Below are 26,208 nucleotides of genomic sequence, written 5' to 3' on the forward strand. Positions count from 1 at the left end.
TGGGCAACTAGGGTGCCGTGCACAAGTCAGTTGGGACCCCGCTTGCACGTGCGCACGTGCAGGGTGACGCTTTCAGATCTCAGGAACGGCTGGGCCGATTGCACTCAAATTCGGCACACCTTTAGAGACCGGTTAGTAGGGTGCTGTGCACAAGTCAGTTAGTATGTATATTCATGTGTCACGGTGTGGGTGCAACTGAACGTGCGCACGTGTAGGGGTCGCTTCCAGATCTTGAAAACGGCTGGGCCGATTGAACTTAAATTCGGTACACCGCTAGAGACCGGCAACTAGGGTGCCGTGCACAAGTCAGTTGGGACCCATCTTGCACGTGCGCACGTGGAGGGTGCCGCTTCAAGATCTCGAAAACGACCGGGCCGATTGCACTCTCATCATGCACACCGCTAGAGTGGTTAGTAGAGTGTCCTGTTCGTCAGTTCGTAGCACACCCACTCCGGTCTGTACGTGCCAGGCTCATCCTCTCGTTTGGCGGCGGATAACCGCAGGCTGTTTCTTCATTAGACAAACACTATTCGTTAGAACTGTGTTTTTCTATTGAAAAAAAAAACAACCAGAGCAGTCCTTCACCGGGCTATGTTTTGCATGGTTGGCCGCGAATCGAAATGTGTTTGTGATTGCAGTAGAAGACTAGGCCAGGAAACAATCGGTAGGTTTGCTACCAAAACACATTAACCTCCGCCCGAGTGGGGCGGGGGCGTTTTTAGCCACACCTATTAGTTTTCTTGCATTTGTTAAGAAAATTACTACGCGCATTGTTATAAAGCTTTGTATGATAGATCAATTTCAGCGGCATGGTTGGACCTCTATGCAGGCACACACCGGCGAGAACGGCTGCGCCAATTGCGCTTAAATCTTCATCCATGCGGCTACATACGGAAGAAGTGGCACTGCGGCGCAACATGCTTTCAGGCGTTTGACGCTTCTGCGTCATCTAGCGAGTAAAACGGAATGTTTGGCTAAAATGCCAGACGCATTTACCACACTCGGTAATCGTCCTCAAAAGCTTCAGTTTCGTGCGAGTCATCAGTTCTAAAGAGGTAGTGGTTTTCCCGGATCCCTCATTACTCCGTCATTCATTTAGGCGGTTATATACAATAGAACCGGCATTGCGGCACAGCATACATTCAGGCGTTTGTCGCTTCTGCCATCTAGCGAGTAAAAAGGAATGTAAGGTGTTTTCGGCTGATATACAGATCCGTTGAAGCATCAATATTAAACTTGATATTCGGCACAAGTCAATGACTCTGATTCGAATGGTGACGTCGACGGCGACCGTGACGTCACCGTTGCGTCAATATTGATTAACCCTCACCGGCAGAGGGGGCAGCACCCGCCTCTTCCCATAGGGTTTTTCGTGATAGCTCGGGACACGCCGGAGACAAGTGCTGAAACTTGGCATACCTGACCTATGATTCAAGCCGGATCTTATGACACCGACCACATTTGCTGGTTAGGTAAGGTCACTGACCTATGACGTCATAAGTGAACCTCTGCACTGTCCTCAGAGGTCGCAACTTCGCAACGCCCTCAGTACCAGAGGAACTTTCACAGAAAGATGAAACTTACAGGACGTAGTAGCCTCCCAGGATGTCCAACTTGTATAACTCGTATTTTTTAAAGGTCACATGAGGTCACGTTTGTTCTTTTTAAGCTCGTTTAAAAATGAAAAATTTTAACATGGAAAGTCAACGGGAGCGTCTTGAAATTGTGCATTAGATAGACACCTTTTTAGGCCTTAACAACCAATTTCAAAATTTGACCTCACTTGATCTGACCTTGACCTGACCTCGACCTGAAATTCATCCAGATGTGGTTCATATCACTTATTGAGTGTGTCTATTGATTTCTATGAACAAAATGACCCATAAAACTTGTGTCGCACATGCCCTTTTCTATATTTTGTTTTTGGTGACCTGACCTGACCTGACCTGACTTTGACCTTGACCTTGACCTTTGAATGATATTTTATGCAACGAATATTGTCTTGGTAGCCTAAGAACACGTTTTGGGCAATCCTTCTTCGTCCATTCTTCGGCAACTACGGTGCAAGGCCGATACTGTAGAAACTTGCATTTTGTATCCTTGACCTGACCTTGACCTGACCTCTGACCTACTTAAGCAAAAAAAGTTGGGCTCTTAAGATCCGCCTTGTTGAGAGTTTTCGATTGCCGTTTTCCCCGTCTTTCTACGACCATCGGTTCGGAGGTTGGACAGGGGGGCAGAATCTGCCCCCCGGCCCCCCAGCAGGGCGCGTATGGCTGAATAGCCCAGCGGGGCGCGGGTTAACCCGCGCCCCAGTGGCGGTCTCAGCCAACTTCGCCCTAGTGAGGGGGGGCATATGTTACCACCCACCTCTAACTCAAAAACTAAGAGGGCTAGAAAGACGCGGTAAAAGCAGTCGATAGCTCTTAATGCGTACGTTTGAAAGTATTTCGGTCATTTTTCACCTTAGAGCAATATTGGGTCACTGGAGGTCAGCAAAGGTCAAAATTTGCCAATTGTCATTATATTTTTCAGAAGACATGCCGCTATCTCAGGAACTAAGGTAGCTAGAAAAACGCATGGAAAAGCAATCGATAGCTTTTGAGCTCTTCCTTTGAAAAGGTCATTATCAATATTGACCTCAGGTCAACGGTTTAGCCTCCAGAGGGCAAAAACTCCAAAAATAGCTGTTTTTACGAAAAGTGTTTTTCGACAATAACTTTCGAGTGCAAAAAGCCACGACATTTCTATTGCCAGAATCGTGTTCCCCTCGCCGAGACGCGTCGAATGAACTATAATTTGACCTTGAAAGGTCAACTTGAAAATTTGACCTCAGGTCAAGGTCATGATCTTACCAGAAAAGGTCATGTTGCATATCAGTCGATGCGTCTCAACAGGACAAACACAATGAGACCATCCCCAGCGTTCTATCTCTTTCCAATCGCGAGTTATTGGCAAAAAACTGTTGCCTCAAGTGACCTCGGATGACCTGTCTAGAGGCTATCAGCAAAAATGACACCTTGGTCATCATGAGTGGACTAAATCATTGTGATTCTGAAATATTTGGACTGTTCCGATGCGTACACACGGATCTAGAGGCATTTTCATTTTTCTCCATTGACTTGTAATGGAAAGGTCACGCCACTGACCTGACCTTAGGTCACGGATATAAAAAATCCGAGATACACAAATTGTAGGCCCCTATAACAGCATGCAATCCACCAAGTTTGAAACCTTTCTGACAAACACTACAGGCTGGACATGATTGCAAACTTTTTTTTTGGCTTGGTCAGTTAACTTGACCTGGTGACCTGACCTGACATGACCTGGGGTCAAAAATTTCACACATTGTCCAAAATTGATGTACGGGGACCCGCAGTTGCTACTGTACAGCGACCCTAAGTAAACGGTCCCAGCACCCTCACAGGAAACAACGATAAACTGTCAGAGGGCACTCACAGGAAACCTCAGCTGCTCTTGTACAGGGACCGGCAGTCGATATCAATGTTATCGGTTGTTACCGGACAGGACAGACGGTTAGACTTGGGGTTCGTGCACAGTAGCAACTGCGGGTCCCCGTACCAAAAGCTACCCCAAGCGGCGCGGCGCTACGCGCCGCGGTTTTTTATTCACACGCAAAAAACGCGACAGGGTGGTAACATATGCCCCCCCCCCCCTCTGGGGCGAAGGTTAATAGGCAGGTGTATTCGCAGACAGTCATGACCAGCAGCGACGGCGGCACTCGTCACGACACTCCGGCGCCGGCGACTGCCCGGCACCGCGCTCCGGTCGCCACTGCCCGCCGGCCCGCCGGCCGGCCGGCGCCCTGACCCAGGTCGGGTCAGCCGGGACGGCACTGCCCGGGACGTCACCGGCTCCGCTCTGCGGCGCAGCCCCCGATGCGCGACGTACATCCCATCAAAAAGACCCCAGTGGGGCGCGGGTTGAGTTACAGGCGGGGTTGGGGCGGGACGCGGGTCGATCCCCTCGTTCCGCCCATACTGAGATTTTCCTGTTACATTGCAAAGACACGCATCGCGATCGCCCGTAACAAGCCTCACTGCTTTCAACCCCGAAGTGAAGGTGCCCAGTTTAACGAAGTCATGTGCTTTGGAAAAAAGTGAATATGAATCGCTTGCATCGCTCAGCATCGCTTCGGGACCCTTGACGGCACGGTATATAGAGAACTAGGTAAAACCGGTTTGCCGCTTCAACACTAAGGTATTTTGACCACTATTTTCAGCTGACCTCTTCGGTCCAAAAAAGAAAACTATGCCACAGATTTCAATATATTTTATTATTCAAATATATATTTTTGATTAATGTACAGAGAGCACAGCTTATCAAAATCTGTATAGTAACAACGAAAATAAATTTTTGTCCAACTCCGCCATTTCGAAAATAATGGTTCTAAGGTTTTAGGGGTTGGTCAGGGACAACATTATTTTTCTACTCTTAAAATTTAAAATCAAACATGAAAAAGTAATATCATGGGCAAAAATTGTTTCCTTTAATTACAAAATCAGCATAGTGCTGAACTTCTCAGCTTACCGGACCTGCCATTGTTCTACCACAAATTATCGGTTAATATCAGTAATGTGGGGTTCTAAATATGGTCAGAAAACATCAAATTTAAATTATCTTTCAGAATCTGTGCATTATGTTGCCTTTTAAATGTTAAAAACTGAATTTAGATGATGTTGAATACACAGCCGCCATTGGTGTCCTTGGTCACCCTGTTCCACTAAATGTAGTATTTTTCAAAAACTAGCCTATGGCGGTGTCTAAAACATTTACTAAAATTTACAAAATTGTCTACACTATTAGAAATCAGAAAGTTTAAAGCTCTATGACCTCTGGCATTTTGACAAATTACTTCCGAGTCTCGAACTTAGATTTTTGAGAACCCAACATTTCTGAACGAAATTATTGCTTCTTGGTCAAACTGTCAATCATATGCTTTTAAAAGTTTTTTATTATAACCAAAATTTAATTTTCTTTCCAGATATGTATCTTTAATTGCAATTTAGAAGGTGTTAATTATATTTTTTGGTCTAGACTCTAGAATGAATTACCATTCATGCTGCTGAAGTTTACACTATGGAAATTAACGAAATATTACTAAAAAACAAGCCTATGGCGGTGTCTATTTCAAGATGAATAATAAACAAAATTCAATTCTCTATTTGTTGATATAACTTGTAAAGCATGATGACCTCTGGCATTTACGAGGTTTGGTGTTGAAAACTGCAGACCATGATTATCACCCACAGTTGCGCACGGTTTTCTGTACTGCTTTCGCTAGCAAACGCCAGTGCTTGCATTTGATTGGTCTAACGGCGTTTCTTTTGCTAATTGAGAACACTCTTCAGTTTTATTTTTGTTTCTGTGTATTTTGTTGATTTTGTTGTCGGATTTGGTGGTATTAGGCAAGGTATTAGGCATTATTCAGTCACACAGTTCCCGTGGTATTATGGTAAGCAATTTTAATGTTTTATTGTGATAGGCTACGTGTGCCAGATTGGGTGATTTTGTTTTAAGTTTTTGTTCTATGGTTTAGTTGAGATGCAAATCACCAGTGCAGATCGTTTGTTGCAAGGTCAAGGCGTACCTACATTGTTTGTTTTTATTGATTTGTCATGCCTCAATTACCAATCCTTCGAAGTATGTAGTCTATCGCAAGTCTCTATAAACCTAATACCTAGATACATTTTGTGCATCCGCTCTCTCTTTGCGCGCTTCCATGGTGTTCTCCCTCTCGATTCCATCCTCTTCTTCTCCTCCACGTATCAACCCCCTGCTTCAGATGGCCATTGAGGTAGGTGCCTTTGGAGCTTGCAGCAATGAGCGTTAGAATTAAATTACCAGAAATAAATGATGCTGTGAAAATTAATCAACAAAAGGTGACAAGAATTAGCTATTAAAATATTATATCACTAAAAAAGTATATTTGTGTAGCTATCATGAGATACATGTCCTGCCCCTCTGGCCAATCCTGGTCAGTCCTGCTCCGGGTTGTACAGACAACTACGAGGTAAGAATACCCTATGTGGGAAGCCCGAAGCTCCCCCAGGAGTATGGCCATAATAGCTGGGTTTGGTGAGTGTCACAGGACTGATGCTGATGCTGATGATGTGGTCAGGCTGTCACCTTTGCATCGGTAGCCCTATAAACACAGGTCGGGGGGGGGGGAGGGTATTAGTAGGATAAGCTTAGGATGCTGGTTAAGCCCTTTCCTCGTCACCCGCCTTTGTCACCAGTTTTCTCCTCAGCCTCCAGAGCTGGTAGAGTCCATCCTTGTTCTGCTCCATCTCTTTTCTATCATCGTTAAAGAGGAATGCTTCCAGTACCTCGTTGGGTTCTTCCACGTATGGCCTCAGTAGAGCTAGTTTTCATTGTCTTTCTTGTGTTAGCTTGGTACACTCTAGCATAAAATGGACTTCATTTCCTTCTTCTTTTCCACAGAGCTTAATCACCGTTATCACCTCATCCACCGTCTGCTCAATGTATGAGGAATACAGAGACAAAGGCTGTTGATAATTAAACAATTTCTGTGCTTTCTCAGGAAGTCAGTACTTTGTTAGATATGTGATGAGTTTAACGTAGACAATTGCAGTCTTATGTGTCGATGAAACTAAAAGTCTTGGAAACATAATAAGCTTAGCATAACATTCTGCCATTGTGTTCATGTGGCTGGCTTTGTCGTTTCTATTGTAGGTACTAGGTATGCTTTGTGGATTCTGAGTTTTGACCATATTATCTTCCACCAGGCTCATTGCTGGCAGTGGTTCAGGAGACAGTCGTTCGATTCCAGCTGTAGAACGTCACCTGCAGGAAGTAGCATTATGATGGCCAGCCACGTGGCGCTTGTATCCAGCCACATTGTCCAGAAACCATCACATCATCTCCAGGTCAGTAACTGTGTGACTGTGGACCAGTCCAAGGCGTCCACAGACCACAAGGTCATGCTGTATCGTACCACGTCACTAGGTCAGTGACGTAATGGCATTGTGTGACCCGTCGCCGCGTCCTTATAAGGACCACTCACCTATAGGTGGGTGGCTCGGGAGAACTTTTTGTGTTGCCGGGATGGGATGTCTGCGAAATGCGGGTGCCGCTGCAAGTGTCGTGACGTATGATGGGTCTCAGGTTCGGATTTCGATTTGTCGAGTGAGATGTGTGTACAGGCTAATGTAATGTTATTATAGCTGAGTGTGCGACAGGAAACGTTAATCATGAGCTGTGAGTCGTTGTCGCCGTGGCTCGTAGTGGTATTTGACGACCGTTGTGACCTGTGACGGTCACCGTGACTGCTATGTGATGGTCGCCGCGGCTGGCATATGACGGCCGCCGTGACTTCTCTATAACGGCCTTCGTGACTGAAACGTGACGGTCGTCGTGATGTGCCGCGACTCGCTGCTTTACAGGTCACTGGTCGCGGGTGCTCGAGCTGACTGTGTCTTCAACGGCTCCACGGTGACCAGCGCCGCCACCGCCGAGACCATCCGATTCCTGAAATGATAATGGCCGTACACGAACAAGAGGCTCTATGCATCTAGTTGCGAGTCAAGCGCCATGCTCAGAGGCGTCATCCGGAGAAGGCCGCACAGTGCACTTTAGGCTGAGCTCTGGTGTAGTGCGCGCTGACGGATAGGATGAAATTACGGGCCGGCCATCAGATTTCAGTGCGGGGATCAAGATGGTCGGAGCCGACGTGGCTTGGTTGATGGTGTGTCAGGGACCAGGGTTGATTGAAAGTGGAGGCGAGACGACCAAATGTGAAGGATACACCGATACGGGTCTCGACGTCGTCTCGCAATTTGTGCTATGTAATATGACGGTTATGCCGTGGTATCATTCACTCTCGATGCGCTAATATGTAGTAAATAGGACAGAGACTGGAATTAATATTATTATATTTGGATGTAAGGGCCAGGTTTTGACCAGCGCTATATTAGAAATCGTGAGCGTGCTAGTTGCAATCAATCGCGCGCTTCTTGCTGAGCATCTGTGAGCGAAAAAATACTTTCTCTGGAACGTTCGTCGTAAAATATGTGTATCTTTGGAATAAGTTGTCAGAACATGAATGCATTTTTGGTGTCCACTGCAGCTGCTGTTCTGGAACAGAAACATACCGAGATCGGCTGTGTATGTACTATGTACGCTGTGGCAAAATCAAGCAGCCGGGCCATGAGTCAAAAGCGATATGTGAATTAAAGTTGATATATTTCACTATTTTAAACAACTAAACGCCTGCGATCACTGGAAAGTAAATAATTATAAGAAAAGTATAATTAGAAAGTATAGAAAGTAAATAATATTCACTATTTTAAACAACTAAACGCCTGCGATCACTGGAAAGTAAATAAACAATAGATACCCATGTGGCTGTCTTGTCTGGCGTGATCCGAGTCTCTCTCTCTCTCTCTCTCTCTCTCTCTCTCTCTCTCTCTCTCTCTCTCTCTCTCTCTCTCTCTCTCTCTCTCTCTCTCTCTCTCTCTCTCTCTCTCTCTCTCTCTCTCTCTCTCTCTCTCTCTCTCTCTCTCTCTCTCTCTCTCAATCTCTCTCTCTCTCTCTCTCTCTCTCTCTCTCTCTCTCTCTCTCTCTCTCTCTCTCTCTCTCTCTCTCTCTCTCTCTCTCTCTCCCCCTCTCTCTCTCTCACTGTTGTTGCTGACGCACAAAAGGACAACACGGCCGAATCGCGACGATGGAGAGCACGGAACGATGCTGGTGACTGGCGGACCAGCGAAAACAGGAAAGGAGATGAATAGCTCTAGCTCCCGTCTGCGCGCGGAAGGGCGATGATTGGCGCGGCTCGCAGACTCCATTGGCTCATCAGACTGTTGTTGGTTTTCTCCCTCCCCTCCCACAGGCGTAGCCAGGTAGCTAAGTTGTGCGCGGAAGCGGGCGGCCAGAGCGGCGCTAGGTGTCGCCCTCCCAGCCACCGGGCAGTGCAGCTGGACGTGCCCCGGATGGTCCGCCTCTGATCTCGGCACACTCGGCGGAGTGCGGCCGGACACTCCATGGAGTTGCATAGCGTCGATAGGCCGTATGGTGTCGCTGTCGTAATTATAAACCCGTAAGTAGAAGGTTGAAGCAAGATATAGAATGCTTCTCTTTACATTTAATATCGCAAAGCACAGCTTTATGCGCTGGCTACGATATGTGCGTGTCGGTTGCGGCTGTGATCATCGAAGAAATATATGATTTATAAACGTTTCTTGATCATAGAATGATAAAACATTGCAATATTTGCCTGTTGCGAAGAAAACTCCTATACTGCCGCTCTATCGTCCGGAATTATTCGTGTTTGATTACGGCAATTCCGCCACTCTATCAGCTGATTTTTGTTTCCGAGTCACGTGACCAACCGGTGTCTCCCTGCTTGACGGCTGCGGTTGTCAATTGTGATAGAAGTGATTAGATATTATTAAAAAAAGTCGTTAGACATTGTTGCTGACAAACTTCATAGAAACTTGTGAGTTTTGTGATCTTGTTTTGCAAGAAGAATTGAAGACTCGTACAGACACGGTGAGTTTAACGCTGCCACGCTTGACCGTCGGCTCGGCTAACTTGTTAAGCGACTGTTTACTTTTTTTTAGAAAGGTAGTTAGGCAATTACACATGAATTTCGAAAAATCGTCCTTGTTGATAGTCAAATGGTCATTCTGTTTTGCAACATTCATTATGAGGCCCAGTGTAACAGATTCTGGTTAAATGCTCCGAAAACTGCGCTTCTGAGACAAACGAGAGTTGTTTACAGTTTTGTTTCACGTTGCTAGGTGGTTGCTATGGAGCTATGGATACTTCCTTACATAGTGATTTGCATTTATTACGGAGCGAGCGAAGCGAGCGGAGTCTTACGTAGAATAACGGAAATTTCTGAGTATGAGCGGCCGGCCGGCCGGCCGGCCGGCCGTGCGGACGCTTTTGCGAGGCTTATATCTCAGCAACCACTTGACCGATTTACACGCGGTAATTTGTATAGGGTAGCTTCATTCCTTCTACCAAGTATTGGACTATTCCCGATGCATGTGAGTGACCCCTTATGCACGTGCCACGTGCAAAACGAAGAGGTTTCAGTTTTGCAATTGTTGCAATATTTCGGTAACTACTTGGCCGATTGCGCTGAAAGTTGGCATGTAGGTAGGCACCCACTAGGCACTGCATATCCATGTGCCAGAGTTGGGGTGCTGCTGCACGTGCGCACGTGCAGGGGTCGTTTCCAGATCTCGAGAACGGCTGGACCGATTGCGCTCAAATTTGGTACACAGTTAGGGACCGGTTAGTAGGGTGCCGTGCAAAAGCCAGTCGGGACCCATTTTGCACGTGCGCACGTGCAGGGTGCCGCTCCCAGATCTCGAGAACGGCTGGGCCGATTGTGCTCAAATTTGGCAAATCGCTAGAGACCGGTTAGTAGGGTGCCGTACACAAGTCAGTTGGAGGTACCCCCTCGCAATTTCGCACGTGCAAGGCCCACCCTCTCGCTCGCTCCGTTAGTCGCCCCATAAGGCGTTATACTGGTATTATGTGATATCGACATATGCCAGCCCCAATAGGTACCTCAATTCATGCTGATAATATTGTTGATTTGTATGAAATGTATGAATAGAGCTCTGCAATCTTGTTTAACCCGCGCCCGGCTGGGGGTCCTGGATTTCCACGCCCTGCTGAGGGGGGGGGGGGGGGGTTTGAACACCCCCCCCCCTTCTAACTCGGCTCCTGGGCCACGTAGCGATACGCGGAAGGCGGCGTTCGAAAGAGCGTCAAAAATAATGAGGAAATCACTTCAGTCAATTTTTTGGTCAGGTCAAAGGTCAGGTCACCAGAGGTCATTGAAGGCAAAATTTCGCCGATTTCCAGGTCGAATGTCGACAATTTCCAAGAAGCCAACGCATAACTTGGGAACCAATAGAGCTACAGCGCCGCGGAAAAGCGCATTCGATAGCCCTATTAACGCCCTTTCTGAGTAATTCTCTCAGATTTGACCTAACGTCAACGGTTTTGCCTGCAGGGGGCAAAAATTGCAAAAATAGCCGATTGCGAAAAACCACAAGGGGGGTGTTCAAACACCCACCCACCCACCCCCCCCCCCCCAGCAGGGCGCGGTTTAACCCCTCGCCGGATCTATTGGTTTTCTACATACGCGCCGGCCGAGAGGGGAGGGGGTGTACCAGGGGTAGCCAGTAACAGTTGGTAGCTGGTAGTTGGTAGAAAGGTAATTTTTCTTAACCCGCGCGGGGCTGGGGTCTCCAGCCGAACGCGCGGGGCTGGGGGGGGGGGTAAATTTTACCCCCCTATCCTTTTTTGTTACGTCTTGATTCCTTTAAAAATGAAGATGTTAGCGGCGTTTGAACTTTTGCCGTTTTTGAGGCGAAAATGGCGAACATGACGTCACTAAAACGTCCATTTCTCAAAAATTTTCCGACGGATTTCGCTCAAATTTTCAGGGAACGTGTCAAATTGATGTAAGAAAAGGTACTGAAAGTTTGGTACAGAATTTTGTAACGTGTCGTTTTTTAGATATTGCAAAAATTCGCGAGGGGGGGGGGGGAAATTTACCCCCCAGCCCCGCGCGGGTTAAAATAGGCGAAGATTGCTTAGAACCGTTGTTTGCTTACCGTTCTCATGGCGACTGACCATGCTATTTAAAGTTCCCGTTTTGCGTGATAGACATTCACAACAGACATCTCTTTCAGCATGGCCCAATCTTATAAACGCCGTGAAATGAATATGGCGATCAATGTGTTGTTTCTCTTCCTGCATATCGATCTGACTTCTGTGCCGAGTATTTTTCTTGATATGCTTTGATATGTAGACTGGGTTCTTCAATCTTTTGAGGAATTGCTTTTTAGCGTCCCTATGCTTGAATAAGAAGGAAAATAAGCTGTAACTTGACCTAATTCAGTTCATGTACGTAGTCTTCGAATTTTAGTAGTTTATCTTCAAGAAGGAAAATGTCATGAGCTTATGACAAGAAGGAAAATAAGCTATATCTTGAATTGATCCAGTTAATGTACGTATCCTGATGCTCAAATTGTAGGAGCTTCATTGTCAACGGCATTACTTAACCCGCGCGGGGCTGGGGTCTCCAGCCGAACGCGCGGGGCTGGGGGGGGGGGGTAAATTTTACCCCCCCCCCCTGTTATCTCCCGAACTAACAGTCCGATTTGGAAAATTCAAACGCCAATCGAAAGCTCTCATCACGAACTACTAAAAACATGTACTTAATTTAAAGTTTGAGGTCAAGGTCAAGGTCAGGTCAAGGGTACAAATTGCAAGTTTCTACAGTATCGGCCTTGCACCGTAGTTGCCGAAGAATGGAGTCATGGACTGAGACTGATCGCCCAAAACGTGTTCTTAGGCTACCAAGACAATATTCGTTGCATACAATATCATTCAAAGGTCAAGGTCAAGGTCAGGTCAGGTCAGGTCACCAAAAAACAAAATATAGAAAAGGGCATGTGCGACACATGTTTTATGGGTCATTTTACTCATAGAATTCAATAGGCACACTCAATAAGTGATATGGACCACCTCTGGATGAATTTCAGGTCGAGGTCAGGTCAAGGTCAGGTTAAGTGAGGTCAAATTTTGAAGTTGGTTGTTAAGGCCTAAAAAGGTGTCTATCTGATGCAGTTTTTCACGGCGAATCGAATGGTGCTACTTTTGTTTCCGTACGAGGTCTAGAACTTCCAAAAAAGTCATTTTTCAAAAAAAATTGTATGTCGCGACGTCATAAAATTTTGAATAACTCCCACATTTTTGAACCGATTCTTCTAAAATTTGGTATGTAGGTGCACATAGACCACTTCTCTAACGTATATTCCGGTTTTTTTTCGATAGACTCAAAATTTTGGATTTTATAATGATTTTCCCAAAAAAGTCAGTTTTTTGAAAACATTTAAGTCAAAATCCAAAATTTTCAAAAAACCGAGATAGCCATTTGATAGACAAAGTAAAATTACGTATAACCTTTTTTGTTACGTCTTGATTCCTTTAAAAATGAAGATGTTAGCGGCGTTTGAATTTTTGCTGTTTTTGAGGCGAAAATGACGAACATGACGTCACTAAAACGTCAATTTCTCAAAAATTTTCCGACGGATTTCGCTCAAATTTTCAGGAAACGTGTCAAATTGATGTAAGAAAAGGTACTGAAAGTTTGGCGGCGCTGCGCGCCGCCGTTTTTGAGATATCGCAAAAATTCGCGAGGGGGGGTAAAATTTACCTCCCCATCCCCGCGCGGGTTAACCCTCGCCGGCCGAGGGGGGGGGGGGGCGGGCGCCGCCCCCCCCCATAGGGTTTTTTCGCGATAGCTCCAAACACGCTGGCGATAGAGAGCTGAAACTTGGCATACCTGACCTTTGATCCAAGCCGCATCTTTTGACACCAACTGCATTTTTGGGTCAGGTCAGGTCACTGACCTATGACGTCATAAGTGAACCTCTGCACGGTCTTCAGATGTCGCAACTTCGCAACGCCCTCACTGCCAGAGGAGATGTCACAGGGAAATGAAACTTGCAGGATCTAGTATCCATTATGAGTCTCACAATTTGTATATCTCGGATTTTTCCTAAAGGTCATATGAGGTCAGGTCATTTTCGTGACCTCACCATTATAAGTCAATGGGGAAAAATGAAAACTGCTATTCTGGCGCCGGGAACGATCTCCAACTATCTTAAGCACACAGAATCGTGATTTGATGCACTCCTTGCAAGGTTAGATGCATCACATTTGCAATGTTGACCTTCCGTGACGTCATTTATGACGCGCCCCTGTGAAAGTCAATGTATGAAATATTTATCCGGAGTTTTGATATCCTAATCCCCCGCGCATGACTGGGGGGGGAGTGTTCTGCTAATCCCCCTCGCATGACTGGGGGGGGGGAGTGTTCTGCAGAGCCCCCTCCCGTTTTCTGCAATATCTTCTAAACCGCTGGACATATCAACACGAAACTTGCAGTACCTTAGGCTGCATCAATTTAATACCTGGTGTCAAAGTAAACAATTTGTAGCTACCACAGGTCAGGCGGGAATGACGTCAGAGTGACGTCATTTTGGCCGATTTTGATGCAATACCTCCCCCCTCATCGTTTCGCCCCTGGTGGAGCTAGCGCGTCGTAAATGTTAGTACTTCGTAAATGTTTATATGGTCGCTAAATTCGAATTCAGCTAAAAAACTGGCCTAGAAACATGTAAAACTTGAAAAAGTGAGCCGAGGTCATCAAAGGTTAATGACCTGGCCTAACCTTCAGGTGACCTTGACACCCACACTAATGCATGGAGGCAACATCATATCACATGTTTGAACGCTTAAAACCACGAAAAGACTGCAAACGCGAGGCTAATGCGAGCCGACATACGCCGAATCGTGATTCCGGCCAAACATGGTCTCGAAAAGTAGGTCACAGGTCAAAGGTCATTTTGGTCAGGGTCATGCAATTTTCAGGGTAGGTGTAAAATTGATCAACTCGGGGTACTGAAAGTTTCGTCGCGATCGGCCGCTTGTTATGCTAGTTATTCGCGAAAAACCGAGGAGGGGGGGGGGGGTCCGTTTGACCCCCCCCCCTATACGGGCGAGGGTTAACCCGCGCCCCGCTGGGGTCTGCCGAGCAACGCGCCCTGCTGGGGGGATAATTCCCCCCCCCCCAGATCTCGAGAACCACGCAACATAGCGACAAGCGGTAAACGGTGTTGGATCGCCCTACCAGGGAACTACCATGTGACCCAATTTTATTGACCTAGGTCAAACCGATGACGTCACAGGTCAGGTCAAATGTCGAATTTTCACCGTTTACAGGCATTTCAAGAAATGCGTTGTAGAATCGAGTAAAATGCATTTCATTGAAAATCATCGATGGGGAAATGTTCTTCAAACACATACTAGATGGCATATTTTGCGCTATAACTGTGCGTTTTGATAGATGCGTTTGAGGGGGCATTAGTTTGGGTGTGGGAACTTGTGATTTTTATTTGTCTTATTTTGTCGGAGTTGGATATTTGTTTGAACGGCATGGTATGCTGGTGCTGGTTGCGGGTCGTTAGAGCCTTTCTCATGGTTTGCCTTTATCGAACTCAAACCCACCCTATCCTACCCTAACCTACCCATACCCTACCTTACTCATAACCTACACATAGTTACCCTTCTCATACTCGATTTTTAAAACAATTTTTTGTTTTTTTTTTTGGGGGTCAAAATCCGAAAATTTTGAAAATCCGATGGCAGTTTTGAAGCACCGCTTTTTGTTTACATGACCATCTAAAGAACTTTGAGATTGCTTGATAACTGTAGCTTTTGTGAGCGTTTCAAGATTTCATATTTTTGCTCATTTTGCTCGAACATGACCTCAGTTTGACCTCAACAAATCCTAACCTAAGGTGACCTAAGGCTTGAAATTTTGTGTGAATGTGTCAAATTGATGCCCGGGAAGGTAATGAAAATTTGGCGGCGCTGCGCGCCGCCGTTTTCTTGCTATTCAAGAAAAACCACAGGGGGGGGGAGGCGCAAATTGGCCCCCCAGGGGGCGAGGGACTGTTGCCTTCGCCTTTGTTGAGATAAACTGGTGTGGACTGTTGCGAAATTACCCCTCCCCCGTACCGTGAGGACGAAGTTTGAAACTCAATAGCATCGATATTTACTGACCTTTCATATTTGATGTTTGTTTTCCAAGGAACCCCGTGAAAGACAGTCCTCTCAGTGACTGGACATATTATTATCCTTTGACCTGCTTCACAGCCACGTTATTTTCGGTGACTTTTCTTTGCTCGCTATTTGCAGATATACTGTCTTGGTACATTGTGGTTCAGCTCTGGTCACGGCTGTGTCTGTGCTGAGGTAAAGCCTTGGGTGCAATCAGCCAACATCTATTGAGACCTCCCAGGGATAGGATATTTTCGCCATGCAAAAAACAAGTTACGCCAAAATAGCGGAGGGCGTAAAGCCATCGTTCGTGGAGGTGCTGACGGGGATGTCCCGTGAGGCCAGGTCTGGAAGGATTTATTATCATGATTGGCAATCCACTCCAGTGGTCAGCAGGCAGGACCCCGTTTACACTGACTACGGTGCTAACATCATTGGCATACATGGCGACGGCAACTGTCTGTTCCGGGCGCTCGCCTATGCTGTCGGTGATCCCTCGCTAGATCACGTGGCCCTTCGGCAAAAGATATGTGAAGAGGAGCGCACAGATGAAATGCTTAGGGAAGTGTTCCCTGACCTGGACGGCTACATCAATTCCATGCGCAAGGGAGGTGAGTTCGGTGGTGAGCCAGAGATAAGAGTAGCAGCACGTGTGCTTCACCGTCTCATTTATGTGTGGGAAAACGGTCATCAGGTGGCTGCTCATGGAGCACCAAACCAGTCTCCTATTCACTTATGCTATTATAGTCGGAGGCAGCACTATGACCTGCACATGGTCGCTCCATCTCCCCCAACACCACCAACACCCCAGGAGGAACAAACTGCCCAGACTTCACCGGCCATCACTGAGCAGAGCACCGACAATGATGGTGCTTGGACTATTGTTAAGGGACGAGGCGGTCGCCAGGCAAAGTGCCTAGATACTGTGACAAAACCAGCGAGTAAGGAGGGCTCCGCAGCTGCCACGAACCTCAACACTTCAGTCTGTGGCAATGCAGCAAAACGGGCAGTTGGCCGTCCCAAAAAACAGAAACGTATTTTCACGCATCTCTTCGGACGTTCAATCAACGTCGAGGATGTCTGTGTAGAAGCGCAAACAGCCTCTGAGGGCGCAGACGTGCCAGTGATCGTGTCCAAAACCATTCCGGTCGTTCCACTGGGTACAGATCATGGGGAAAATGAGGACGCAGCAAAAAGCTGTGAGGAGTCTGACACCGTAGACAGCGCTACTGCCAAAAAGGCACGCGTTGGGCGTCCTAAGAAACGGCGCCCACAACCGCCATCATCAAAACGTACAGCCCCTATGGAACTTGATGTAGCAGAGACCAAAGAATTAGTTCCTCAAAACACCGTTCAGTCGGTTGGAGCACTTGAAGCTGACTCTTCAAAGATAGGACAGTCGGAGTCTAGTGCTACGGGAGGAAACGCTCAGCGTCGCGGCGGTCGTCCGAGGAAAGGTAAGGCTGTGGTACCACTTCGGAAAAAGGATACCGCCACGGACGCTACTATTCCTCAGGCTATTCAAGCAGATGGTAAGGAATCTGGTCAATTGCTCATTGACCCAGCAGAGAGTATTTGCAATGAATCAGAACTTCAGTCGCCATTGGCTGTTCCTGTGAACGGCCATAACCCCCAAGGACGCATGTCATCTACGACTGGCTACATTCAGTCAGATTTAGACATCGACGGGGTTTCCACGCTGACTCGTGCCATGCTGGATGACTTCGTGGATAAGTCTTCGCATAGTGTTGTCATAGAACGTGTGTCAACCGATCTCAGCTCACCAGAAGACAGCAATTTAACCGGCCCCTGGCCGTACCGAGACAGCACCAAAGTCGTTGTGACGTACCTGATTGGTGAATTTGGGGAAAAAACGTCAAATTAGCCTACGCCACCTAAAAAGACGTGGGTTTTGCGCTCCATCAAGTGGCGGTCAATTCAGGTACAACTCTTACTCGTGGCTCCGGTTTAAAGACTTGTTAAAGAAATCTGGGCAAACAGTGGCTGCGGTTCTAGAGGACGAGAGCCTGTTTCACGAGACACTCCGCCTTGTAGATCGCTTCTACTCCAAATATCCACGTCGGGCGGAGGAGGAAGGTCTGCAGCCTCACCGGGGTCCACAGACTTGGGAGGACCGGCATAATCTCCTCCAGCTGCACTACTACGGTAAGGGCTGGTATAAATTTTACCGTTTCTCTACCCTCCGTGAGATATTCATATCCAGACATGGAGCTGATCGCTGGGCCGAGTTTCAGGCTGACCCCTGGTCGGAGACACTCTCAGACGAGCATTTCGAACTTCTGCTTCGAGATGTTCATCATAAGCTACGGCAACACCATTTCAGATACATTCACCTGATTGACGCCTTTGCCGGACCACAGTGCCACGAAGATCGTGGCAACGCCACTCGCGTCCAGTACAGCGTAATGTTTGTCACTCGCTCCGCCACGTCAGGTAGGCGTCAACAGCGCAGGCCGGTGGCGCAGGCGCCGCCTCAGCGCACTGCAGCCCCTGCCATTGCAGATGTCGGTGCTCTAACATCGTTCTTCCTACGTTCGTGTGTCGATTGCGGCACTCTGCGTGTCATTGATGCTAGAGCTGCGTCCAAGTATCCGCTCGGTCATTACACCTATGCCGGCGATCAGCACAGAGTTCGTTTCACTTGTGACCGGCTTGTCGGTATCACGTGTGACACTCCGCCAGACTTTGTCACCTGCACGGCGGAAGAGAAGCCGTCCACCTGGGTGGCCATGGGCGCTCGGACGGCGGGAGACGCGTTACCGCCACCGGCAATGCAGCTTCGGTCATTACGTGTGCTGGACGCGTCTGATCATACAGAGGAGACTGAGGTTCTGGCTAGCTATCATTACCGTGGTGATGACAGAGCTGCTGAATGGACTGGTCGTCGTGCCGTACTGACCCGAACGTCAAACAGTGGCGTCGTCACACTGGGCACGCAGGCGAAGCGCAGACGCTTCCGTCCTATTTCCAGCAGTCAGTTCACAGCCGGCCGTTTCACCGTGGACAGTCCGCGCGAGGCAAAATGCTGCCAGGCGTGGCACGATCCGCTCGACACCGATTCTGAAGATCCGTCGTTCGAGCTTGAGTTCTCCAACTTACAGGTACTACGTGACATCCATGCCTTGTACAATTCGCTTCGCCGTGTGCGTTGCGTCAAGTGCAACCAGCAGACGCCCGGATTGCCGTATCCAGGCTATCAGATTCAGGTGCCTGAGCATGGCCGTTTGGTTAATTTGCCGCCGGACAGCGTTGTTTCTGGCGCCATATCGCGCTCGTCGCTGCTGCGTGCGGGCGGGCGTTGTACGGTGACGCTAGACCCCGAATTCAGGGGTGCCAACGGCACAGTTTTCACTGACCGAGACGTCACGGGCGTTTGTACAGCATGTTCATCAGCATATGAGGTTGACGCCAACAACAACATTGTACCTCGGCCGCTGGTGTCGGACATAAATCAATTACGTCCCGATCCGAATGACGTTGGCGACTTTGTCGGCGGCGCCGAGCGGCCCGTCGCCTCCCAGCCAGCGCTGAGCGCATCGGCTGCAAACAACGGTGCTCCAGAGGACGACAGTGACGAGCCAGAGCCGACGGACATCAGCCTGTTCTCGGCAGAAAATCTGGTAGCCACTGATGTCTACTCAGACGAGGCGTATCATCAGTTTGTGAAGTCATGGACACCCGCCGAGACAATGGTGCTGCGGCCAGTGCATCTGGTTGTCAGCGTGCTGCGTTTGCGTGCCAACCAGGTTCCGTTCTGCAAGCACGGCACCATTTCCTATCCGCTGAAGGATGCCTGCCGGGCGCGGAATTTACCGTGGTATGATTTTGAAAGGCTGCCATTCGTTGTGCTGGTGCAGAGCAGACGAGACGGCACGTCTGCCGAGGCCATGGTAAACATGCAGACCATACTGAGGGCCAAACACTTTATGGAACGCACCATGGAGTGTAAATACAACCCACGGCAGACGCGTCCATTCTATCGCTTTGTCGGCGAACAATGGATGCCATTTTCAAACGAAAACCTTGCAGCTCTGCAGCAGCGGCTGTCCGAGCCGGACCGGCCGAGCACGCCTGCCGGTCTTCGTGTCGTACTGGCCAGCGACATTCACGCCCGTGCAGACAAGGTGTTGCGGTTCAACGAGTTCTGCAATTGGCTAGAGTCTGGCTTCACCATGGCCGACGAGCTGTGGAAAAGCTTCCGGCTGTCGCGCAGCGGTGAGGGTGCCGACACCACAGAGGCTGGCCAGGATGACTTATGGGAGGTCATTGAGAACTTTGTGGTAGGTCAAGCTGTCGACGCGGCTGCCGACCGCCACAACGGAGGGCAGCACGAGCGACGCACAGATGACGACGACGAATCGGACGCCGATGAAATCGACGTCACCATGCGTCACGTTCTCAACTGTGCCGTTGCTAACGGCTGGCTGCTGCCCGCCCCCGTCGACGGAGACAATGTTGACTCGACCGGCGAGCCGAGTAGCGTGCTGTTACGCTGTTGTGAAGAGCTGGAGATGCTTGGCCGCGAGTTCGGCAACGATGAGGGCGTCCGCGCTGGCGGCATTTCTGCCGGTGCCGTCTGCGGGCAACAGAGTGAACGTCCCGAAGACATTCGCCGGCAGGGTATCGCGCGTTCTGCGCTCCTTCACATACCGATGCCGGGAGTCGACCGGGAAAATCCGCTGCCCGAGTCGACACCCGGCTACATGCAGATGGCTTTCCCAGAGGTGTTCCGCTCGGGTGACGCCGATCCGTACCAGGACCGTAAGGTCAGCATTCGTCAGCCAGTCACCACGTGGCGACAGAACTGGCTTCACTGGATGTCGCGTCAGCCCGAGGCGGAAGGCAACGTTGACCTTCAGTTCGTTGTCAGCAACCAGCTGAGTCGTGATAAGACCGGCCAGGAGGCCAATGTTGCCATCAGAATGACCGATTTTCCAGACGGGTTGCCAACCAAGGAGCAACTGGAAAACGACCCGGCGCTGTGCAAAAGGCTTGCTCAGTCGCTGCTTTGTCTACGCTCAAAATTGGAGGATTCTGACGCTTACTGGCGAGTGCAAAAGCAGGACGCCATCGGCATCGCTCGCTACCTTGAGAGCCCGCCGCCGTGGCGGTCTAATGCAATCCCCATGGAGGTGTACCTGTGGCAGACACGAGCCGTTCCCTACAATCATCATCCGGCTATTCATCGGCTGTGTGACAACGCTGCCGTGAATGAGGCGCTCAGTGACGAGCGCTATCTCCATGCACGGCTAGCCAACACGCTGCGGCATCCCGGCATCGTGGCGTGGGTGTCGGCGCTGATTGGTGAGCTGGACACCTTGGCACTATCTGTCGCACGACACTCTGCAACATACTTCCTGGTGCGCTCTGAGTGGGGTGCTAACGCCAACCCACACATTCACCGTCACGTGATCAGTGAATCGTTCTCACGATTCCTACACCAGCTTCAGACCTCGCTGAAGCACAAGGTGGCAGAGATCGAAAGAGATTTGCGGGTGGAAGACCCCACTTTGGAGAGCGATGATTCTCGCATCACTCTTGAGACGCGCGTCAGCGCGGCCTGGCGTGACTGTCAACAAAAGTATGTCAGGCACATCGGTCGCTGCTACACCAACTGGAATGCCGGCTTCACAAAAGACGGCGAGCGCACCTTTGACTTTGCCTACGATCGCAAAACAACCGTTTGCCGTGCTAGCATGGCCGTCCAGCTGGACGACGCGCTGTCAACTGGCGACTTTGCCGCCATTGACGAGCTCTATGTGCGCGTCATCAACGGCACGCTGCGACACACGGGCCACAGCGGACGCGGAGACGCGCCGTCTGCCAAAGACGGGTGTGCCGTGCGGCGACCGGTCGTGGACAAGGCGGCAACCGAGGCGGCCCGTTCGGCAGATAGACGTGCCAAGCAGGTCAAGAAGGAGGTAATTGTGTGCAAGAGACGCATGCCTCGGTGTCTCCGCACCGAGCCGGCTGTGGTGAAAGATGCACACGATCCTCGTATCTATCAGTTCGAGACGGCCTCAAACGACAAATGGCTAGGTAGTCATGATCCGTTCACCATCCTGCACGTCCTCAACAACGTCGACGACAAGGCAGTGGTGCCCGCTTGGCTCACCCGTACGCCGCGTGTCGAATGGAAAAGCTCGCCCACGGACAGCGGTGGCTACACATTTAACGTGCTGCTCGCTCAGTCCCGCGGCGACGGTAGCGTCGAGTACGCGCTCAAGTATGCCATGAAGCCGGTGGCTCCGATCAGGACCACCGGCGACATGCTGTTGTCGGCAATGGAACGCCGTGAGGCGAGCGACAACGTGGATATCGGCGTCGTGCAGAAAATGTACAACCAGGCGGCGGCATCCATGTGTCAGTCCATCTTTCAGGCAGTGCACAAAAACTGGCAGCTGCCGCTGCTGCAGAAGAATTTGGACGTGAAGCGATTCAGTATGAGCGGCTGCCGCGTGGTGAAACCGGCCAATGCCGCTGACAATCCGGTGTACGTGTATGCTGACTCGGTGGAGCGCTTCAACGCTCGGCTGGGCGACAACATTCGTCATGGCAATATTCCTCTGGCCGATATTCAGCGCAAAATGTCAATCTACGAGTTTTGCGACACGTTCACGTGCACTGAGAAAACTATAGATGGTCAGCGCGTATTCCAGATAAGTCGTCGCCAGTCTTCATGGTGTGGTGTGCTGAAAACAGTCATGTTGGCACCACATCATGGCATATCAAAGGCAAATCCGGCCAGAGTCAATTTCTGGAAGTATGCTCGCGACATCGTGCTGTGGTGTCAGCCGTGCCTGACATCGCAGGAGCTGATGCCGCCACTAGATTGTCTCACTGACTGCGCCATAGCCGCTCACTGGAGAGCCATGTACGAGCAGCTGATGGCATCTGACGTACACAAGCCTGTGTGGGTCACTCGGTATTACGAAGACCACAAACGCCGAGCGACGGCAGCGACAGGCGAGGACGTGTCTGACGAATCGGACAGCGACGATGACGACGACGGCGACAACGCTGACGATGCTGCTGATGTTGTCGAGCCGCCTGAGGTAGAGGAAGAGCGTGAGCTGATGGCTCAGCGTGTGCGTGATCGCTTCTACCAGACGGCTCTGGACGCCATGCTGGCGTGTCCTGCAGAGGACATTGACGACGCAGTGCAGCGAGCTGACAGAGCGGCGGCGAGCGTCGCAAACCCGGCCGGCTACGACTTCCAGGCGCAGTGGCTCGGCGATCGCATAGTCAATCCAGAACATGTGCGTCGCAACTATGGCCGACTGGCTAGTCTGAGCGCCGGAGACGCTGCGCATTCTGCTCCGGTGACGCCGAGTGGACGTCAGCTGGTGCTGCCGCGTCTGGTCACAGGCTATCTGAAAGAACAGCGCGAGTGGCGACGCTCCTGTCGTGAATGGAATGCCTACGATCAGGCGGTGGCCAAATGGCGCCGTAATCGGTCTTCACGCATCGCCGAGCCGGTCGCGCCCCTGGTCCCCGATATTAGGGACAAACGGCCCAAGGCACTGCGTGCATTCCTGCTGGGTGATCCTGGCGCGGGCAAATCGACTACGCTGCGCTCTGCCGTGCACGAGTTGAACGAGCTGCTCGTCTCTGATGAGGCCGACTGGACTGACGTAGTCAAACTTTCGGCGCCAACGGGCTGCGCATCGTTCCACATGGCACACGGTGCGACCACCATCCACCGTCTCTTTGCTATAAGAGTCGGTCAAGTAGGCGATGACCCGTTGCCGGCCGAGAGCCGACAGTTCGCATCATTGTGTGAAAGGCTCGGTCCTGAGCTGGGTCTTCTCATATTCGACGAGTTCTCAATGATCCAGCGCAGGATGATGCGCTGGATAGTAAAGCGACTCGAGGAGGCCGGCATCAATTTGGACGACATCGGCGTCGTGCTTGTCGGTGACCCGGCACAGATACTGCCGATCGGCGACAGTCCTGTGTGGAGTCTCCGCCAGCGAATGGACGACGGCAAAGACTGCTGCGAGGCATCGCGGCTGGGCATGCTCGCTTTCCGTGAGGTGTTTCGTATGCCGGCGCTGGAAACTGTGGACGGCTTCGCGGCGTGGAGTCACGCCGCTTCACGGGAGCCGAACACGCTCAATGATGATGAGCGCCGTGCGGTGGCTCGTTTCCGTGCGGCAGCACTGGACGGCGATTACGAGACCGTCTACTTAAATGAAGTGCGGCGCACTGTCCAGAACGACGAGCTAGCCGACCATTTCACAAAGGTGATCATTCCATCGTTCCGCTACGGCAGGGCGACACACGCCAGTCTGCAGTGGCTCCGCGACAACACGGCCACCGCCGAGCACATGGCTGCTGATCCACTTTGGGCCGGCGCTGTCACACTGCACGGTAACCATTGGTTCAGCGAGCTGGCCGTGAATCGTGCTACCGTCGAGTCGGACAACGCCAGGGCGCTCGTTCGCTTCGCCAACGAGCGTGACACGCCGGTAATGGCCGTGAACGCACAGCATTTACCGACGAAAAAAGCAGCCCGACTGCAAAAGGTGTCACCCAGAGAGTTCCGCAGCATACCGGCAGTGTTCTTTGCGTGCAGTGGTCTGCCGCTTATGCTGTTGGAAAACGTGGCACCCAGTGTCGGTCTGTTCAATGGCGCTCACGTCGAGTTCGTCGGACCGCTGTACTTGGAGGATGACTGGCAGGTAACACTGTCCAGCTGTGAGTACAGAGAAAGGGTGCGAACCAGTGGCGTCACGCTGACCACTCCGCTGGACACGCCGGCCTCGGACCGTGAGCGTATGTACCAGGTTCCCGTGGGCAGTGTCATTGTGAAGGTCAACGGTCACACGGTCGACGGCGATGAGCATCGTCTCGACGAGCTGGTCGCGGCGTCTAGCACCGTCCAGCTGGTATTTCACACGCCAAAGCACCCGCCTCATCTGCCCGAGTTCATTGTGGTGCGTGTTCCAAACTACACCGAGAATCGTGGCCCAAATATCCTCGGCATCGAAGATGCCGACGATCTGGTGCCAATACGGATGGTAAAGCGCGCCCGTGACAAGGGCAAAAACAATCGGGCGATAGGCGGCGGTGAAGAGAGTCGGACCGAGTTTCGTGTTGGACCGCCGCTGGAGGGCGGCAGCGCATTCACCGGCTTTAAAGGCCAGGGCGCCACGCTGGATCGAGTGGTGGCCAAAGTGAAAGCGTGGGTAGAGACGCCCGGCTTCTGGACGGTGGTGGTGTCGCGTGTCAGACACCCACATCACCTGCACATTCCCACTGACCAGTGGCCAACTGTCGAGGAGATTCAGGTTCAGCGTCTGAATCCAGACGTGCTGGAGGCCGAGATTTTCGAGCGCCAGATGAAAATAAATGCCGCAAAGACGTGGCGTCACTTTGTGGCTGCCGAGAATGACGGCGAGTGGAGTAGCGCCGATAATGTCATCGGAGACGCTGTCCACGTGGCTTGGAGGCGGCTGCACACACGCGACGTGGCCTCTATTGTGTGCGACGAGCTGCATGCCGAGGGAGTGGACGTGTCTGTAAGTGACGTACAGCACGTCGTCCAGAAAATGTCGCACACCGACGAGGCACTGATCCTTGCCGATCATATATATCTCACCTCACGGCAGCACTGCTGTCTTGTGCGGAGTAAAATACAGCGTGGACGACGACGACCCACAACCACCAAACCGTCTAAGCGGCCAGCCTCCACGTCTGCTGGTCGGGGCCGGCGTGGTAAGGGTCGCCGCATCTCGTAAAAGTGGACACTACGCATCGCTCATGGGTTTTCCGTGTGTTTAAGTGGCGCCAAAGCAAGCTGTTTCAAAAACATCAAGTTAGGTGAGGTTGAATACAGTTGTGTACTGTTGCTTCGTATTTTTGGTCCTTGCAGACACATAATATTCAAAGTAACTCAAAATGTTTGTTTAACAGCAGCGGGGAGTGGTGTGACCCAGTGGGCAGTAATTAAACCGGTATTAACGTAATCGGGTCACATGGGCTTGGAAGGGCACTCCTGCATGCCTGCTCGCCATGCACAGTTGACTGGTTTGGCTATTTTTGGCCATCGCTTATCAGTTTTAGTGGCGGGTTTTCGAAGGCATGGGACAAAATTATAAGCATGGATTTTTTTTTTATTCGCCGCATCGTTTCACCTTGAAACAAGTGCACTAATTGTGGCCCAATTTTCCCCAAGATTACATAGATTTGTACTTTGTAGTGTTTACTCAAATTGCGTTCATTTCATCAATTCAATAAGTGGGTTATTCTAAGCAAATATAAACTACTAAAAGTGCGCCTTTACACGCCACTCCGTCAGATTTTCAAAACATTTTGATAAACAGTATGCGCGACAGGCCAGATGTTGTATCATGTGGAATGACCCAAGTCTATATCGCATCACGGACATGCAAAATATACATAAATTTATCTAAAATGAAATAAACATATTTGTGACTTTCCACGGTCGATGCTCTCTAAAATACGATGGTGATTTCAATTTATAATTTATTCAGGGTACTTCTTGGAAGCATCCCGTACATTTCTGACTTAGATAACACGGAA

The 26,208-nt window shown here is 50.1% G+C and overlaps 1 long non-coding RNA gene across 2 annotated transcripts; it reads left to right on the plus strand.

The window, feature by feature from the left end:
• Positions 1-5,079: 5,079 nt before the first annotated feature.
• On the plus strand, positions 5,080-8,087 carry LOC122387030. 2 transcript variants are annotated; one of them, XR_006257480.1, is made up of 3 exons: positions 5,289-5,476; positions 6,771-6,911; positions 7,428-8,087. It is a non-coding gene; the product is annotated as an uncharacterized LOC122387030 (long non-coding RNA). The 2 variants fall into 2 exon arrangements; XR_006257479.1 differs by having other exon boundaries at positions 5,080-6,911.
• The last annotated feature ends 18,121 nt before the right edge of the window (positions 8,088-26,208 follow it).

The sequence above is a fragment of the Amphibalanus amphitrite genome, unplaced genomic scaffold, assembly GCF_019059575.1.
Source record: "Amphibalanus amphitrite isolate SeventyFive unplaced genomic scaffold, NRLGWU_Aamphi_draft 000271F_arrow, whole genome shotgun sequence".
Lineage (NCBI taxonomy): Eukaryota > Metazoa > Arthropoda > Thecostraca > Balanomorpha > Balanidae > Amphibalanus > Amphibalanus amphitrite.